The following is a 19,275-nucleotide window of genomic DNA, read 5'->3' as shown; positions in this document are numbered from 1 at the left end:
TTAGGCAAAAAGATAGAGTCTCCAGAAAATAAGTGGCAAAGATTTTTCTTTCATAATGGCAATTAAATATCTTGAAATCCACAACCTGCTTGATAATTCTGGGCAAATTAGCTTCTTGCACAGCTTCTGCAGCGTATTACAAATGAGCAGTAAGCTACATGCCAATTTTTGTTATTCCTTTCAATATTGTGTGTGGCTAGCCCAGCAGTACAGCGTGCATTGTAAGCACCTACAACCCAGCTCACTTTCACCTCAGAGGCACTGGCATTAGCAGCAGCTGGACATTCCCCACATCTTTTTGGACTCAGGGAATATGTTCAAACTTCTGTTCAAGCTGAAGTAGAACCTCTTAAAATATGAGGCTCATCTTTTGTTTGTTTTGAGATCTAGATGAGTAAACTCAGGAACGATGTAAATGGTGATATGGCTTACAACTTGGTTTGCTCACCCTTGGGCAGACCATAATCACAGTGTACTTGTCTGTTACACGGCTGTCTCTTATTGCATGTGGCTACGCCTGCAAAGCACAACTCTCTCTGCTGGTGGTCCATTTCGTTCCTGTGTACTTGCTTCCTTCCCCTCTTCATGGCTGTAGAGATCACGATGACTCATGGCTCCTCAATTTGCCCCCAACTCCTTCTGTTAGGGCACATTTTTTTGTGTTGCTGGTCACATGTGTTAAGAACATCATTTCAACTTACTGTTTCCACTTGGCTTCATTTTGATTGACCAGCCTCAAGCAGCAGTGGAAGGGCTTTCCCCAGATGCTTCTTGGTCTGTCGTGTGTCATTCTAACCACACACTTTACCCACTGAATCGCTATTCATGTTCTTTATTGACTCCCCCATCATTCCTAATTAGTTCTTACTCACACATCCTTGAGCAGTATTTTATTTCTGAAGTTACTTAGTTTCTTTCTTTGTCTTTTTTAGTAAGGTGTGACTTCTATGTAAAACATAATGTATTACAATGATCTGGTATGTCCTAAACTCTGGTCTTCTGATTTTAAAATAAAGGAACAAACATTGCTACTTCATTTATCTCCTAAGACTGGCATTAATATCAGTGTTCTCACTGATATTCTGATTGTCAATGCTCTGAGCTTCTTCAGCTACAAAAGTTTTGGTATCTCCAATTATCAGCTGCTAGAGGACCTTGTCTAAAATCCTCTTGTCAGATTAAAGTCAGTAGTTGGTCTTATCTTTATTTATCTCAAGTCCAATTTTCTTTCTACCTCCTTGAAGTCTCCAGTTATCCTTTGTACCTTATTTTCTTTCTTCTGTAGGCACCAAAATCATTAGTAACGTCAGAAGAACTGGTGAAGATCATCTAATTTCAGTTCCTCCAGCAAATTTTGTAATTGTGCCATGATTCCCAGGACACCTTAAGAAGACATCAAAAGTCAATCTTTCTGTCTACTCTTTATTTTCCAGAAACCACATTGCTATTCAGCTGTTATCTCTTCTGTGCAAGGGATGAGTATATAAAAAGTCACAAATGGGAATTTATGAATTGTAATGAGCAAGAAGTTTTGTGATACTTACTACTGTCTATTTCATTATACTTTAAAAAATGCTGGAGAAATACTATTTTCAGTCCAACAAAGTCAGTTTGTGTAGTTATCTTATCCCACCATCCTACAAAGTCCTTTCCATCATCTCTCCAGTTTCAATAATTCAGTTCTAAAATTCCCAATATTCCCTCCCTCTGTCCATAATTGTATTCTTGAATTCTGTTCTTTATCACACTCACAGTTGATCTTCTTGTCTCCATGTGTTGTAGCTCTCATAAAATCCTCCCACATTATTTGCATTTTCCTCTTGCTCCATTTGGTCTGCAAAATCATACAAACTCTGCATGGTCCGTTAGGTCTCTTTTTGGTCTTGTCACTCGTAGCACGAGATGAGCTTGGAAGTTACATTCTCACTGTTGCATGTCTGTCTCCAGTTACTCTTCCATGAGCTGTTCAGTGATACCTTGTTCCTTATACTTAGAATTCTTCTAAATTATCTTCTTTTGTTCAGTCATGATATCTCCTGAAGCTTGGTTTTAATTGCCACATATTCCAGCCTGTCTTTCAGATACCTCCAGGATGCTGTGTTATGGCTGTAACTTGTCTACTGAATTTTCTTATCACTTTTGTGCTGTCACTCTATGATCAGCTCTTATGCTTCCAATCTTTTGCTTCCATATTGAGAGAAAATATGAAATTTGATTACCAGGAACCACCTTTGTAGATAAAGGAATATGCTTGAGAACATTTTTATTAAGAAACTTTCTGTGCTGTTCAACTGTATCCTTAACTGTGACAAACACAGTTAATCTCATGTCATTGTTAATTGTTACATGATAATTATTAGACTCCTCTCACTGTCTTCCACATCTTCCTTTTCTACTTTTGTATTGCAGAGATCCACCACTATTTTGGTGCCACACTTTGCAAGATTCTTGAAGACTATTATCACAATCAGCACAGAATTAATCTTTTATGTTAGGTATTTCTTTGCTGTGGACACATTTGTTTATTCCTAATGTACTGGACGTTTCACTAGCTCAAGATACAGCCAGTTTGCTTGGTTTTGCCATCAAAGCTTAGAGAAGTTGACAATATAATTTCAGTGGACTGATAATATATCAGTGGAGATATAGAGAGACACAATCTCATCCTCCTTGACCTTCTTCCAGCACTTTTGCTGCCACAATAAACAGTGATACTCCTTCTTAAGAAGCAGAAGTAGCCTTGTGCATCTTTTCCTCCACTTGGTAGAGCCCTTAAGGACCACCTGGGAATGATACCTCTCTTTCCATGGCTATGGCACCACTCACCATCAAGTTTATTACCATTAAGCTCTTGATTGCCTTGTCTGAGTAAACCAGCATGGATTTCATAAAATTTATTAACAAGGCTATCATGTCCATGTCATTCTATATTTGCTGCACCATAGTTTGGAGTACTCCTGGCCTGGGTATCAAACTTCCTTGTATGTCTGGTAAGTATTACCAGGCAGCAAAGAGTATTTCTTGCAGCAAACAGTAAGTCTAAACTTCAAAGGCACCTAAAAAACAAAGGCCCCAACTCACACAGAATTTGAGTACCTATGTCCTTGCACTCCTTTGAAAATTAGAGCCCAGACACAGCACTGAATGCAGCTGTCAGAGACTTTGAGACATCTTACAGAAGATATACTTCTATGCTCTTTTCTGTCAGCACTTATTATGTCAGAATAAGAAAGAGAGATATTGTCTTTTACAGCAGATGTTATTCCAAGATTCCTTTTTCTTAATAAAATCAATTGAAATTGTTTAGGCAAGAGACAGCATGCTCTCATCAATGTCGCGTCTAGAAGTCTGCGGGAATTCCTGTAAAGCAAAAAACCCCTACGTGTCCTTTTAAGTAAAACCAGCATGAATGCCCTTTCTCTGGATATCTGTCTATATGTCTATGACTAACTATGTGTATCTGCAGGGTGGTATTGCCACTGCAGGTCTAATTTGACTATTAAAAGGAAACTGTGACTTAGAATTTCTCCTCAGAATGTGTTTATCTCAAATTCCATTGTTTGTAATACTAGGGCATAGCCATACTTTCCCACTGTTGAGATGCTAGGATCACAGCTACAATGAAGTAGGAAGTGAAGCATTGAAGAAAAAGCAGACCACCTGTAAAGGATTGATTCAGCAAATTATATAAGCAAGTTTTAATGTGAGTGGATATTTAGTTTCTTTGTTGAACACAGATGGATTTGAGAGTAGAATTAAAACATAGCTTTATTCCGAAATGCCCTGCTGCATCATTATCTCAAAACTGATAATGGTCCTGTGAGATACAGAAGATTTTACGAAGTCCTCCTACAGAGCACTCAGTAGCCTGAACCAAGTTATACCTCAAAGATGCACATGGAGAGTGACTCTCTGTATTTGTCTCCCAGGCTTGAATTGGAGAGGATATTCGCATGTTTCCTTGGCTCTGTCCCTGAACTGCCCAACTGTGCAGAGTTTTGCAAGACTCCTGCAGGTAAAAGTAAACAGAGATGAGGTAAACAGGCTAGGATTAGCAAGAAGGGCAGCAGAAGGCAGAGCAGCTGTCTGAAAAAGCCTTTACCTCACAGGCCAACATCATGAAGTACCCAGGGAATATGCTTTGCTAACGTTCTGCACTACAAAAGCTCTCAGATTTTAAAGGAGAGAAACCAGTGAAACCAAGGAAAATTCTGAAACAGGTAAGTACTTGGGACACTTCCTATGTCATTTTAATAGATGCATTTCTAATGGATTCTTATTGTAAATTATTATACTGTAATATCACCACAGAAGATACTTGATTGCAAATCTGTCACCTCTAGTTTAATAATTTCCATAGGGCAACAGATGAGTAGAGGAAAAGAGACCTTGTAAAGAACAAGACACTAGCATGGAAAATGGATCTGGGCTCAGTTTTACATACCTCCACAGCTGTAAATCTTTGAGGACATCACTGATGCTGAATACTACAACACTCATCACTGAGAATGTGTAACTCCTTCTTCATCTAGACAGAAATAACAGGCTTTGGTTGAACACCCAACATCTTTTGCCTGTGGCAGACCTAAGAACTGGAGGTCCAGAAGCCAACACGCAGAGCCAGGAGTACTGGAGCTGCTTAGACATGCCCAAGAGGAAACAATAAGAGGATGTGTATTTACTGGGCTGGTAAGGAAGCCTCCTTCTCTCCCACACTGGTACCATTTAGTGGGACATGTTTCCTATGACATGATGGGAGAGTCTGTGTGTGTGTACCTCCTATTTCTGCTCATCAGTATCTCAGCTGGATCCATTTGTTTCCAGATCAGCTGCTGTCATGAAAATATGGTCTCCATTAATAATTTAGTAGCCAGTTAATTAAAGCACCTAGACTGTGACCTGGGATCTCCTCTGGTTCAAATCTGAGAGCAGTTTTTTCCTATGTCAAATGGGGTAATTTTCTTCCATTCCTCCTGTAGAAATTATCTCTCTCCACACAAATTATTGAAATAGTCTTTGGGCAAGAAAAAGAGAACTGCTTCTGTCTCTCGATGCTTAGGACACAATTCTGGAGCACTGGGATTCCTGTACCTGCTCCAAGCAGGTATTTCAGCATTTTATGAGAAGTAGAAAAACTTGAACAGTATAAAATATCTACTAGTCTAAAATATGCACTTTAGAAGGCATTGACAAGGGTGCTCAGCTGGGGGATGGCAGGAATAGATTTAAATTCTTTCTTCTTTAAACAATTTGGAGTAAGGATGTAAACCAATTCTTCCATTTACAGGCACCTCCTCTTGCTGCCTGACGTTTGAGTGAAGCCCAATGCAGAGGCTAATGCCTAATGGTAGAAGGCTCAGAAATATTAAAGGCAGGAAGTCAAAGATTTTAAGCAGCTAGACAGCTACATGCAACTGACTCTGCTGTAGAAGTTCTTATTGGTAATATGGTACTGAAATATGGACCCTAATATATAGGCACTTAATTGTCCTCATAAATTTAATTGCTGTGACTTTAGAGGCTGTGCTGAGACATTTTCCCTTCTCCTTCAGTGAGATTCTGCATTGTCATAATCGGGTGATCTTTCCTATTTAGACAGAAAACGTTGCTGGTGTTGATGATTGTCTGTTTAATGGATCCTGATCAAAGCCTCAAGGTGTTGTTGAATGCAAAATAATTATAGGGAATGAACAATGCTTATTGCCTTGTGTGGCAGTTCTGGGCAGACAGTCTTGAGATATTGGATACTAGAAGATGATGGAACTGCAGCTTGTGTAACTATGCTGAAATTGTTTTCTCATGCACAATAAAACTAAGATGTATGTAGTGTTAAGGCCGTAAATAGTCTTATTGTGTACTTCTTGGTCCAAAAGTTCAACTCAATTACATGCCCAAAAAGCTTATCTGCTTTTCCCAGGCTGAATCAAAATGAGACATTACTTTCCCCTACAATTCTTGACCCATTTAGTGTAGCAATTCTATCACAACTAATGATAAAGAACTACAGTGTAACTAACTATATTAAACCTGTTGGAACTGTATAAAAGGTACTATTAAGAAATTTGTGACCCTTCTTTATCTCCAAAACCTATTGTGCTAAATAGGGTGTACTGAAGTACTTCTGAAAGTAATCCTTTCCGAATAGGATTATTTGATTAAAACAAACTCAGGAAATGGGTTTATTCACTGTCTAGGTCATATAAATAAGCACAAAGTCTTCATTTTCCTTAGCACCTCTCACAAGCGCTAAATAAGGAAAACAAAAAATATGAAGCATATCTGTGCAAATCATCATCAAGCCAGGAATGCTATAGTTGAATGCAGTTAGCACATAACAAGGTAAATAGGTAGATGTGGTTATGGTTCTCACCTTGCTTTACAACTGCTGTTTAGAGTTATGCTTACTGTGCGCATGCTCCTAATTCTTGTATTCACCTTAACAACTTTACATGCTTTTAGTAACCTCATTAAGAGCTGCTAGTCACCAAAAATATACTCGTGATTAGTTATGCTTTAGAAATATCCTGGCTTAAGTGAATCTACCTTATTAAGCAACTTAGTATCCAAGTACCAAAAATATATGTAGGCAATTGCAGCTTTGAGTCTTCTTTACTTTGTTGCCCATAAAGAAACCTTGTAAGGGACACCACTTTTTAAAGGCATAAAAAATAATGTAAACCCCAAACGTAATTTGAGAAGCTTTAATTTCTTCAGAATAGTGCAATTATGTGAAATGAACATGAAGGAGCTACAGCTAATATTTGTACACTGTTTAGCTCAAAGAAAATATTTATTGAAAGGGAGAGGGCGGGGAGGCGAATAGGGTGGAATTATGGCCAGTAAACAGGATAAGCATTCACTCTGAAAGTCCATGCTTTTTAGAGAATATCTTTGAAATAACTGAGGAGAAAGAGAAATAGGAACAAAAGGGAGCTCTGCCAGTCATGGCAAGATTGTTTTGTAGAAGGAGCAAACAGGATTAGCTATAATGAGATTATCAACTAATTCTGTGAGGCAACACCCACATAAATCAACAGACAAAGGGGAGGGAGCTGGACTCTGCAGTAATTGTTAATAGCAACAATGTATCAATAATAAGAATAAGGCTTCCCCCCCCAATGTGGAATACTGTTCTAGTTGTAGGACTATAATTAAAACTATAAGTAATTGTGTTGTCTGATAGCAAGTTTTTCTGTCCAGCATATCAAGGACATTGGAGCTCAAAGCTCTGAGTTTATAAGGGAAATTTCTTTAAACAGTAGCCAGAATTATCTTCTTACCAACTTGTATTTTGCCAGTGTGTTCAAGCTAGGCAGCAGGACAAACAATGTTCCTGTGTTGTCCGTTTTCTACAAATCACTGTTCGCTTTCTGCTTATTTCTCTGGAAGTGTACTATTAAGGATATACATGCAGTAAGCCATCAAAACCAAGGTAAATGTGGTTTCTCTGTTACCACAGAAACAGCTCCATAATTAGGACAATATAACCCATCATGGTAGAATATCCTCTTTATTAGTGAGAGTTTACCTGTATCAAACATGCAATAACCTCTGGAGGAATAAATTATCCCACCATCATTCCTGCTACCAAAGTCTTATCTGATCGCTGGCTTTCCTTTTCCTGTGTTGTCACTGGTGGACTCAGAGTTCATCACATTTCCTGTGCTATTTAAAGAACTTCTTGGGCTGGTGCATTATTTTAAGCCTACCACTGTATTCTTTAAAATGCCAACAGGAAGCATTTACCCTACACAAATCATAGTAACTTTACAGTTCTCAGTTCATACAGAGGGACCAGATTTGGCACATTATATATATATCAACAAGATTAGGTTTGAAAACAGAGGACTCTGGACCGCATAACATTTTCATTTTCTGCCCACTCTTAAAACACACTTTCCATATTAGGGAACCCTGCTGCAACTGCTTGGGAAGGTCTTTGAATACAACGTGGGCTGTGTATCATGCTGAAAAGATCCTGTTGTAGCAAAGGATATAGATATGATCAAGGAGCACGAAAACTGTAACTCTGAGAGCAACTGACCATGAAAGCAGAGTTGTGTTTTTCCAGGACTGTTTGGGTTCAGCACCTGGAGGTTATTTCACCCATAAATATCTGAGGTCTTCCACCATTTTTATTCTGCTTCTGCTCAGTAAAAAGACTGTTACACCCTCATACCAGGGTGTTCCCAAAATCCCAAAAATTATTTAGGCCTAGGTAATTTTCACATAATCTCTTTTCTCCTGTTGAGTCTAAACAAATAGAATGTCAACTTACTTGAAAGCTTTATGAAAACTATTTTTTCATATTAAATAGGCACAATTATGGCTTATTATTTTATCTGATGAATTTGCAAGGGAAAGGCTATGGAAAGGATCTAGGGTCACTCACAAAAGCCAGCAGGACTCCTTAGTGCTATGTGTCCTGGATCACAGACTGTCTCTTTTGAGAAGGAGGAGCAACCTACATGCATGGGGTTTCTCTCAAGCATGATGTAGAAGGAGAATATAGACCAGGTGTTTACCAAACACCCTTGGTTATGAACATCCACATCCCACATATGAAAGAAAATCTACTTAACTTTTATTCATTCTTATTATTAAACTTGTTTTCTCCCTTGCTTTTTTAACCTTCTGGGTCTATGACATTTAAAATAAAAAGTAAACAAAAGATCGACAGAGCCGAACCCAAACCAGGTTGCTGGCAGCTGGGTACTGGTGTTGGAAAGAAGCCAAAGCAAGCTAATTCAAGGGTATGCAAACAAGCATCGGTAACAGTGAAACAATTTTTCTCAGCTATTCCTCTTGCCCAGGAGGCATGTGGCTCAGCTTGGTGCACAGACCCCACGTCCTGCGAGTGTTAGTGCTACTGTGTGTGTTAATTCCTCAACTGTTTGCGAGGACAGTGACATCCGAAGATAAGCTGGAAGTGATCTCTTCCTCGTTAACGTCCTCTTACATGTGCAGGGGCAGCTTCCTTGCCTTGAGCTTTGACAACCACAAATCCATAGATGCTCTCCAGGCCTGCATATACAGAATCTCAGAATGGTAGGGGTTGGAAGGGACCTCTGGAGGTCATCTGGTCCAACCCCCCTGCTCAAGCAGGTCATCAGTTGCCCAGGACCACGTCCAGATGGCTGTTAAAGTCTCCAAGATTGGAGACTCCACCACGTCTCTGGGGAACCTGTTCCTGTGCTCAGTCACCTTCACAGTAAAATGGTAAAGTGTTTCCTGTTGGAACCTCCCATGTTTCTGTTTGTGCCTATTGGCTCTGGTCCTGTCACTGGGCATCTCTGGAAAAAGCCTGGCTACATCTTCTTTACAGCCTGCCTTCAGACACATTGATGAGATCCCCGCAGAGCCTTCTCTTCTCTAGGCTGAACAGCCCCAGCTCTCTCAGCCTTTCCTCAGAGAAGGGATGCTCTAATCCATTAATCACCTTAGTGGTCCTTCTCTGAACTCTCTCCAGTAGCTGCATGCAGGTTCTACCAACTATTGCACAAGGCTTTTTTATTTTCAGCAATAGCAAAGAGCACCCTATGAGGTCAGTGAAGTCCTGCTTCCCATCACAAACATGCTGAAAGAGGTAGGGTTTCTAGAATTCCCTTTTAATTCATTTCAACAGTGGAAGGGAGGATTAAAGTGCCTTCCAACCCCTGATGGAGTGGTCTACTCTCCAACACTGTAGAATCCCTTTAAAAAACTAACCAACCAACATACTTCTCCCAAACCCCACCAAATACCCTGCACCCCCCCCAAAAAAAACCCTCAACGGCCTCCCCCGCCATGTCACAAAATTGCCTCTGAGAATATTCTTGCTTTGAAAAGACTATTTTGCAGAAAGTTCACCTACTTCTTCATTGTAAATGCTCTTTACAAAATTTCCAAGAATAACAGAGAAAACATGGTACGTGTTTCCAAATAGGATAGCTTAACCTTTTGATTGAAACTGGTTATAGGATTTATCAAAATGGAAAACATGTTCCTAGGTCCAATGCATTAAATCCTGCCAACATATCATGTTTCACAAGTCAGTCTAGTAGATGTTCATTCTTTGCAATGTTAGCCAGGACAGGTTCTTTTGGTTTTGTTTTGTTTTGTTTTGTTTTGTTTTGTTTTGTTTTGTTTTTTTCAACTGTGCCATCAAAACTAAAGGCATGAAAGTAGCATCCTGCAGGTTTGATCTATGAATACCAAGTGCCACACCTTCAAATTTTCCCTAGCACCTGCAGCAGGTTTGATCTGGTTAACTGGATGTCATAGGCTTTTTTCAGATGACAGAGTACTTGCAGGTGACTCTTTTTAAAGGGACAAAAACTTTTCCCTTTGAAAAGCTGATTCTCTCTCCTTCCTTTCTCTTTAGGATTAATCCATTCCTGCCTCCTGGCAACCACTTGCTATTACAACTCCAGCCAAGACAGCCAGTAAACATCCGCTGTGTAAGTACCTAATGCAAGTGTAGTTAATGAATTGTTTGTAAGTACTGTTCTCTCTAGCTAGGACAGCCTGCAAATCTACACCACGTACCCCTCTGTCAGCACTCTCAGGAAAGAGATCTTGAGATTATCAGCAAACACAGCAACATGCTGCTGACTGATAAATCTGTGCTTGAGTAACTAGGGAAAAACATGCTCTTCCCTTGACATACCAAACGCAGATCTGAATCTGGACTTGCTGTGGAACCTATGAATGCCATACAGTGACTTCTAAGCAGCTGACAGAAATAGCACCTACCTTCATCCATTTAAATGGAGCACCTACATCTGGTGATTAGTTATTCTATCTATTATATCCTTCTATAGTCAGTGAAGAGAGGCACCTATGGAGAGCAATTTAAATCTGAATCTGAATCGATCTCTGGGGATGCCCCTTTCTCTCTCCACACTAACTCCACAGTGAGTTAAGACAGCTAGACTTCTGACTTGGGCATCTCAGCATCTGAAGCTAGGTAGGGTGAATCTGTGTATACCTCAGGAAATCCCTGTGTTCCACCTACATCGTTATGCATGAATAAGCAAAAGACGTATTACCAGGCTGGTGTCATCTGATATTTTCTCCACATAATTTGGACCTGAACTGTCCTAAGCATCTCAGAGATGCACCTTATGTCATGCAAAACTGTGGTCAGTGTAGATGCTACTGAAATGTGAACATTTACATCACACAGTTTATTTAACTCCTCCTGGGGAGTGACATCTATCATTCTAGCCAGGTGTTTATGCAGGAGACAAGTACCTACTCTACTTATTTTACTGATGAAGTAAACTCATTCAGCTTGTAACAACTGTGTGCCAAACTAGTCCTTCACACTTTCTGTCCTAACAATTTTTAGCAGAAATATTGGCTTAAGAGATTCTTGTCCATTGCCCCATGCCATGGCACAGAGCTCTTTTTATTGTGCTAACAGTACTGTTTGTGCGATCATGTTATAATCTAGATCAATAAACAAACTTAATTCAAAAAAGAAGCCTCCAAAAACTGAAGATCTCTTAGACTGAAGAGTGCATTTGAGAAACTACTACGCACTGTAATAAATACTGGGGCGGTTGTGTGCAGAAATCCGTTATAATTCTCGGGTGGATTCAGGTCAGGTTTAGTCATTGGCTTTTGGCAAGTGGACACTCAGGTCACACAAAAAGCTTTGTAAGCAACATGTAATATGGTAAAGTGTACGTGGAATACTCTGGAGAGCTCAGACAGGAAAAGTGGGATTCATCTCACTTCACATTATAGCTCTGCAACATGGATCTCTGCAGCTGAAGATGTTGCCCTATGCTACTTTACAGATAATGGAGGAAACCAGCCTTTAAAAAATGTAATTAATTTTAGATGATAAGATGAACTGTGCTCTGCTAAGTGCCTGTTTCTCACCACTGGCTGTGAGGAAGTGTGGAGTGACTAGCTCAGCTGTAGACATCTGTATTGTAGATAGCTATGAATTCCTCCCTGCTTTTCCTTGCAAAGACATTGTCACACTGTTGCTTTTATGTGTGTGCATATGCACACACACATGCATATGTGTATACACACACACTTTAATTCCATGATAATATACATGTCTGTATGTATTGGTTCCCATGTATAAGCCCACTCATCTCTGATCTTCCTGTCAAAGAAAATTTCTCTTTATAAAGTGACCATGATATGTGCTACAAATCATGTGGGCTCTTCAAAGCTGAGAAGAAAGGCAACAGATCAGGCTTCCTTCTCTTGCCCAACACACCAGGTTTCCTTCTCTTGCCCAAGCCCTCCATCATCCTGCCAGCTAGCGAATAGCAGAAGATTCAACTGCTAGCAGCAGCTCTCTCCTTGCATTTAATAGTTGGGACTGGCTAACCACAAAATCAAAGCAGCACCAAGTGTTTGAATTAGCATAAAAAGCAGCCAGTCCTTGGATATCCATGCTCCATAAGCAGTTTAAGCACACCTTGTAAGCCCCGTTAAATGTACAAACTCCAAACTTTTAACGTTCTCCCTTTAACTAAGAGGAAATTTGAAGTTGTTAGCTAATAACCATATAGTGAGTCAGAGGTTGTTTGCTGTAGACACTGCTGTGTTTGCTGTGTATTTTTCTTGCACAAACATTCTTATCTCCCCCACTATACACACTACAGTGAACTAAGTATCCTTTCCCATGCCTTGTGAATTACTCCACTTGTTGCAGTCACACATATCTAAAGAAGTGAAGGTGCTAGGTCTTAGCCACCCTTGATACCTAGAGGCATCTCTTCAATCTGCATTATTCAGCCTGAACTTCACTGCTGCTCCTCTCTCAGACTGCAGATGCTAAATGTGTTGGACCTGCAAGAGACAATGGCATGAGAAAAATTCCAATACAGTTTAAAAAACCAGCAACTAAGCATATTCACAGGTTGTCCAACATATGGAGATTTCTGGGCCCATCTAGCTGCATTCTGCATGGATTCAGAAATACAGAGGATTAAATAAAATTCTGGCCTCCTTCCTACTGCCTTTCTGTGTCTTTGGACTAAAACCAAACTCTGCAGTACACAACATATTGCTTGTCAGAGTGCTTTCCTGCCAGAGCAATTTGCAAACTCAAATTATGTATCACAACACTCTTGCAAGGTGGAAAGGAAATTAAAAAGCTGGCAACAAACCATCACTTATTGGAGCAATCTCATGTAGGTCAAAGCTTACCTTTGGGCCTAGGGATTTTAAGTAACGGGCCATGAGGCAGAGGACAGGATCTCCATACCCCCACCCGTGTGAATGGGAGTGAAGGCTACTCAATGCTTACACAGTCTTGGGCATCCCTCAAGTTTGATTGTTTCATCCCTCAGTGAAGCCAAGTGCTTTTGAGAAACCAGTCTCAAAAAGCCAGACTCTTATAGTATTTAAAGCAGCAGAATGGTGACTAAGAAGATCTCAAAAGCACCTACATCCTCAGCTCCCATCTGAAATCCCACAGATACCAAAGTTACTCTTTAGATACTTAAATACTTTTTAAGACATGTCTTTCAATAAGGCACATCAAATACACATCTCAGAGGCTGTGATCCTCCATCCCCTGAACAAACACTCTGCCTCCAGAACCAGTTTCTACCCCCTTGTATTGTCTCCTATTGTCTCCCTGAAACGTCTGCAGACACTGCGGCACCATTTGGGCAATCTCTAGTGGTCATCTTCTCTGCCAGTTCAGCGTTTGTAATTTCTACTTCTTCCTGTTTTTGAAGTGGCTTATCTGGCACAATGTTATTACAATGTTATTATTTGCTGGCCCAATGAAAGTATGATTAAAGCACAGAGTATAAACAGGCTTTGGAAAAAGATGTAATTTAAATCCTTGTTGATTAATTTCATCCCTCTGTAGACTACCACTGAGTTTAGAATGAGAGGTGGGCCCCAGTCAACATTAACATCTGGACCCAGAGCCGCAGAAGAAATTCACAATAGTTCCTGTCTTTACAACAGCATAAACCACTCACTTCTTTAACCCTAAACTTCCCAGAAATTGGTACATTCAGACTCCAGGGAGAACTGTGACGTAAAACCCCATCTCTGTATCAGCAAGAGTCTGGAGCCCTGCTACTTTGCAGTCATATGATGCTCAGCAGACTTCACCTCCTGAGAGGACCCTGGGTGACGGTGCTTTGCAAAGTTACAGAGCACATCAGAGATTCAGTCAGGAATTGCCCACTGGTGAAGACAAAGTATAAAAGCCCTGTTCTACCACCAATACCTCACCTGAAACACATCTCTCTCTTTTAGTTAGAGTTTGAAGCAGAAGGAAAAACTTTGAGCTCACTGAATACAGTCCTCTGGGAATTATCAAGTTTATTCATCAAGAATTATTCTCAGCTGCCCTTCCTGGCAGGAGCAGGAAGGAAGAACCTATAGGCTTTCTGTAATTGATTTGTGATGGGTCAGGTTCACAGAGCATAAAAGAAAGAGTCTTCTAGTAGGCTGAAGCAACCCAGTCGCTAGTGCAAGGAAAAGCAAACAAAGAGCTTTCCTTAGCTCAAACACTGTGGTATTCTCAGCCTGTGAACATTGACTGACTTGATATTATGTACATATAGCCAAGCTCTGGCCTTCCCCACGTTTGCCCTTTCAGTAGCCACATCCTGGCTAGCCCACAATGCTCAAACCCAGCACGGCCACCCAGGCTGGGAGTGTGAGAACGGCAGATGCAGGAGGGAGAACAGCAGCTGTGGGCAGCACAGAGAAGCACGCACTACAAATGGCATAAAGTGCCGAACAAAAGATGCAGACGTGGAGAGAGCTGAAATACTCCAGGTCGAGGGAATTCTGTCCCCACCAGCTTGGCTGGGAGCCACATTCCTGCATTCCTGGCCCTGCCACGGAACAAGGCAGTGTTGTAGAGGCAAAGGCCGAATGCTTTGTTGTGGGTAATGTATGTCAGGACAGCCTAAACAGAAAGCCAAAGTTTTACAGTTCCTCTGCTGGCAATATCCTGGGACCTGAACTTAAAACCACTTAACAGATGATTACTAGATTAAGTTATTCTGTAGTCTCTTTTGATACAACCCACTGAACTTCAAACAGTTTCTCTTACACTGAACTGAATTTGCTTGGGTTAAACTACAACCTTCCTTCTTGAAATGTATCATCTGACTTGATTTAGAAATGCCAAGACACTGAAGCATCAAGAATAATTTTCTGTTGAGACTGCTAAAGAGATTTTGCCTTGCAAACCAAAGACAGAAAATCACAATTGCTTCACACAAAATATGACAAGAGACTCACACTTCCATCAGAAGTTTATATGCCATTAAACCCTGTTTCTTTCATGTGCTGAAACAGCAGACCAGATAAGAAGTAGGAACAGACACAGTGTTCTGGTATTTACTATATTTTAACCAACCTTGTCTCAGGTGAATTACTCACCCATCTATTTTCCAAGGGGTGAGAGATATGGGAGTTTGACATTTGAGAACAGTGTTTTCATGCATTGATGTGATGGCTCAGACACACAGGCAAGGGAAAAATTTGAAGTCTGGATGCATTGCTTCACTATCTTTGTTGAAAACAACCTTTCCCTCTTCCTTTATAAGCCATGCATGCGCTAGGGAATACAGAGCTTGCCTCCTCCCACCTCCCCTAACATCCTACCATATAGGTCCTTCCCTGGCTAGGTAGATGTAGGGGGAAGAGTAGATACGTCAGAGTGTCAAGGTGAAATTCTGATTGCCACACAGAGATACTGGCACTCAGAATGTTAAACTTTTATTGCACTTTTTCTTCCAGTATAGTGTCCATAGTGGTTACAGTCCAGGGGACAATAAGGTTATGTTTATACTAGTAAACTATATAGTGCCAGGAAACTTGTGTGCACATTGACAATCAACTGCCTTCACCGTTCGACTGCTTTAGCAGTCGAACGGTGGGGTATGGCTTTGGCCAAGGCCAAGTAGGGCTCTCCCAAACAATTCCCAGGCATGCTTCCAGGAATCAGTCCCAGCTGGTAGTCTGGATACAGCCAACTCATTTTGGAGGGCAAAAGAGCTTAAGAGCATGGACACAGCTATTCTGCGCCAGTTAAACTCAGTGCCAAAGAATCCTTTTTGTTTCCTAGTATAGGAATTCCCTAGCATACATTCAGCCTGAGAAGCCTGGCCTTGCCATGCTGAAGGCAACTGATAGAAATGGAATATTAGGAGGTTTGGCTTTCAGCTGCTTTTTTCCTTTCCCCAATTCCTTCCGTCCCTGCAAAAGCTGTCTAGATTCTCATGCAGTGGTCTTGGGTCCTGAAGAGAAAACGTAGGTAAGTTTAGGTCTGAGGAGGGGAAAGAGAGAGAGGCGGAGAGACAACTGTTGATCATGGCAATTCTGGAAGCATGAGTGACAAACAGCAAGAATCAGAGTGGACGTTTCTGGGTGTGCGAGCAGTACAACTGCAGTTTCTTTTTAGAAACACATCCATCAGAGGCTCATTTACCATGACCTGAGCCAGGCAATTGGAAATCTCTATAATAATTCATTTTTGTTTTTCTCATGATGTGGACAATACAGGACAACTACAAACTTTTTTTTTTTTTTTTCCAGCCAGATTCCTTTCAGTTTTTCAGTCTGAGATGACTGGATCAAAACTTTTAAAGAAAGTTTGTTTTCTGAAACAAGATCTGAACCAAAGGCCATTCAGAATCCCTTTCTTCATGGAAACTGTTCCATTTCTGTTAAATTTGATAACAGCTTGTTTTTACAAAATAAGACTTTGATGCCAAATTGGAGCTGGCAATATCATTTAAAGAAGTGTCACTCTGGATATAAACAGGAAATGTTTAGAGTGCTGATCCAGTGATTAATGAATGTTTCCACATCTATATAGCAGCCAATTTTCCCTTTCCTTGGAGGTTACTCCATTACATAAGCTACAGAAGGGCCAGAACTTTGGTCCCGCATATTGAAGTATACAAAAAATAGCATTTCTGTGCAAATGCTGGCATGTTTTTTTTCCCTTTGAAATCAATTTCAGGCATTCTCACTTACTCCAGTGGGAGTGGGAAGGAAGCCAACATCTGAAAGGTTTTTTGCTCACACCTTTTTTTTTTCGGGCCAGAGCAATTTTCTTCTGTAAGAATTCTCAGCCTTCCCTAAGTTCATTCATAGACAATGCTCCTTAATAGTTTGACTACAGCTTAGTGAGAAACCCCTCACTTTCCTCTCGCTTAGATACCCTAATATTTTTCCTGGCTGGGGTGGGGAAAGTGAATTTGACTGAGTAGCTCCGAACCCTATTGTATGGCTCTAGCCAGACACCCACAGTAGTCTTTTTAGGCTGCCCATAATCTAAATACACGTTAAAAGGGAGCCTAACAACAGAGCCCTCTAATTGCCTGATCTAATTGTCTGACCAAAGAGTACCAATTTAGGATAACAATAGCACAGCGCAGAACTTGTTAGCTAGTACATGCTGTCCCCAGACCAGCAAAGCAGTGAAAAGAGAAAAATAAAGGAGTGTGTATTTATGTCATCTTCTCTATTCTTTTTGCTAGGACATAGAAACCTCAGGCACCCAAGGGAGCCCAAGACCTTCAGGACAGCTGCTTAACTTGGCACTTTAAGTTGCAAGCCAAGCATATCAGCATTTGTTTGGTGGAATTTCTGAGAAACAGCATTGACCAGAGCCTCTCTAGGTAAACTGAAAAGAAAAATCAGGTGGAAAGAGAAAAACATGCTAGTGCTTTTCTAGTGAACTCATAGACAAGTTTAGACTTACCCTCTAGAGCCAGCCAGGTGTTCCTGAGCTTCTGCAAGGTGTCAAGAGATCTCTGCTTTTGCTGGAAGCAGCAGGAATGGAGGACGCCACAGGAGACAGGATTACAATTCACCATTTGGTTTTCTTTTCTCTATTCTTTTTGGAGAGTTTTTTCTTTTTGGTTTTATCAAGCACAAGACTGCCTTCTTGCCTTTGCCATATGCTGGGCATCTGAGCTCTCCAGTAGCCCTTTGTTGTGTGAGGAGGAGAAATCTCTGTATAAACATTCAACTACAACATAAATCCCATCTGAGGTAATAACTTGGCAGAAAGACTCGCTCATGAAAGAGGAGTTGCCCCAAACTAAAATGTCTCTACCACATAGGGTAGAGAGTGAAGGGTGTTTAAAGTTAATAACTCACTGTGTAATAGTTAACTTGCAAAAACGTGATTGTTCATATCTGAAATAGATTGCCTTAAGGGGGGGGGGGGGGGGGGGGGAAGAGATGTGGCGTGCTTAACCCTCTCTACTAATCGTTAGTAAACAGGGAAAAGCTGTATGTAATATATAGCTTTATTCTGTAGAAATACTTGCATCATGTATATATTGTGTATTTATTGTGTATATGTACACAGCAACTAAATACTCTCATTAAGGACATGATCTCAAGTTCACTGAAGTCCATGAAACTGCTATTGACTTAAATGACTTTGGATAATTACTAGACCCAAATACTTAAATTTAGAAGTCTCCAGTAATGCCCGTAAAATAAGGACTTAATTAAGCCTTCAGGCTTAAGTAAGACTTGACTTAAATAAGGCACAAGCACTCTGAAAGTCTGGCTCATTTCTTGAGGCACATTGTCTCAAACCACGACTTCTCTTCTAGTTCTACCCGAAAGACTACCTCACCTATTTGAAAAACAATCCAAGGCCCATGTTGTTCTTCGCCATGACACTGACTTTCATTCACAACCAAGTAAATAAACTGAACTCAGTGTTTATCCCTTTCTATTTTTCCCTGTTCTGCTTGCGTGTGTGGGAATGTGTGTATTTTCATTTCTTTATTTATTTTGTGATCACTTTGTGCTTGCTGAAGCCACAGCTTTCAGAGTCAAACCCGAGTATTCCCAGTATAGTCAGACACTATTCACGGAACAGGCAAGCTTTTGCTCTCCCTGTTCAAGGAGATTAACTATATTGTCATGTTTCTGTATCATAATTTCTTTTTTCAAGTACGGACAGTAGTTTGCTCAACCACTTGCCAGTAGATGGCCATCAGTTTCATCTCCCCCTTCTCATTTGAGAAACTTGTGCCATCCTGCCAGCATAGTTCTTGGTATCACAGATGTAGGAACAACTACAGCTGTAGGATTCTGACTGTAAAAATGGGCCTGCATTACTGTACATACAGGCACACATAGAGTTATATATTTGGGAGGGGAAAAAAAAAAGAAGAAAAAAGATAAGGCTATTAATCTCTGCAAAATTTAAAACTTATCAATATCTTTAGGTATTTAGGTACCAGTTACTTCTTTAATAATGCCAAATATGGGCAAAGGATGTGTATATATAAAAATTGGACACATTTA

At 40.5% G+C, this 19,275-nt stretch overlaps 1 protein-coding gene and 1 long non-coding RNA gene across 2 annotated transcripts in view; one reads left to right on the top strand and one right to left on the bottom strand.

Moving 5' to 3' along the window:
- LOC104634817 (leukemia inhibitory factor receptor) overlaps positions 1 to 17,919 on the bottom strand; it is a 90,144-nt gene extending 72,225 nt beyond the window's left edge. The window contains exon 1 of the mRNA XM_075739900.1: positions 17,705 to 17,919. The gene's annotated coding sequence lies outside the window, so the exon portion shown is untranslated. The remainder of the gene's footprint in view (positions 1 to 17,704) is intronic.
- LOC142599426 (uncharacterized) overlaps positions 4,575 to 19,275 on the top strand; it is a 31,230-nt gene continuing 16,529 nt past the window's right edge. The window contains exons 1-2 of the long non-coding RNA XR_012832989.1: positions 4,575 to 4,689; positions 10,364 to 10,439. This is a non-coding gene — a long non-coding RNA (uncharacterized LOC142599426). The remainder of the gene's footprint in view (positions 4,690 to 10,363; positions 10,440 to 19,275) is intronic.

The sequence above is a fragment of the Balearica regulorum genome, chromosome Z (genome assembly GCF_011004875.1).
Source record: "Balearica regulorum gibbericeps isolate bBalReg1 chromosome Z, bBalReg1.pri, whole genome shotgun sequence".
In the NCBI taxonomy this organism is placed as follows: Eukaryota; Metazoa; Chordata; class Aves; order Gruiformes; family Gruidae; genus Balearica; species Balearica regulorum.
The sequence above is the reverse complement of the archived record's forward strand: the minus strand, read 5'-3'. Positions and strand labels throughout refer to the sequence as shown.